This window comes from Arachis ipaensis, chromosome B07 (genome assembly GCF_000816755.2).
Source record: "Arachis ipaensis cultivar K30076 chromosome B07, Araip1.1, whole genome shotgun sequence".
NCBI classification, from domain to species: domain Eukaryota; kingdom Viridiplantae; phylum Streptophyta; class Magnoliopsida; order Fabales; family Fabaceae; genus Arachis; species Arachis ipaensis.
The window spans coordinates 16358892-16360078 of record NC_029791.2 but is presented as its reverse complement, the minus strand read 5'-3'; positions in this window follow the sequence as shown (position 1 = coordinate 16360078).

The following is a 1187-nucleotide window of genomic DNA, read 5'->3' as shown; positions in this document are numbered from 1 at the left end:
AATTACGCGCTCATTCTCCTTCTCCATTTCTTACTTTCTTTATTCTTTTCCTTCTTCTCCTCTTGCATTTCTTCTTCTTCTTCCAAATTTGCACACACATGTTTTTTTTCTTTCCTTCTTCTTGTCCTCCTCTTTTTTCTCATTCTCTTAAAAGATTATCAATTCAATTTAATTCAATTCAAAACACCTGCATTCATTCAATTCAATTCATAATGAACTAAACATGTTATTAAGGTGAAACAATTGTATAATACTAAATGAATGGAACATTTAATGATTTTAGTCACCAAAAAAAAATGAACGGAACATTATCCATCATATAAAATTAAATTCAAAATAGCTTTCTGCATAATGAATATTAAAGTGAAACAATTGTATAATACTAAATGAACGGAACATTATATATTATATAAAATCAAATTCAAAATACCTGTGTCTACAATTTAGAGATTATCAATTCAATTCAGAATACTTGTGTCCATTCAATTCAATTTATAATGAATCGAACATGTTATTAAGGTGAAACAATTGTATAGTACTAAATAAACGGAATATTATCTATTATATAAAATCAAATTCAAAACAGTTTTTTGCATAATGAACCGTACACGTTATTAAGGTGAAACATTTGTATAGTACTAAATGAATGAAATATTATCCATTATATAAAATTAAATTCAAAATACTTGTGTCTACAAAGATTATCAATTCAATTCAATTCGATTGAAAAAATAATCCATTAACAAAATGTTGGTGGTGTTGGTGATGAAGATAACGAAAGAGGAGGAGAAGAAGAGGAGGAGGAAGAGAACGAGAAGAAGAAGAAGAATCTGCGTGTGCGAAGGAGGAGGAGACATGCGTGAATTTGAAAGAAGAAGAAGAGAACGTATCCGTGTATTTGAAAGAAGAAGAAGCGAAGAGGAAGAAGAAGAAAAAGCGTCTAATGACACTCTTTTAATAAAAGTGGTTTTTGTTAGTGTTGGACCTACTTGAATAAACTTGAATGAAAAAAATACTTGAATGTATAGTAATCTTGTTTAATTTAATCCAATAAAAGTAAATATATTCATTTTATTATACTCATACTGCTTAATTAATTTTTAAATTTTTTTTTAATATGAGTACATTGTATAAATATTTAATAATTAAAAAAATACTATATTTAATAAAATAACTTATCTAATTCT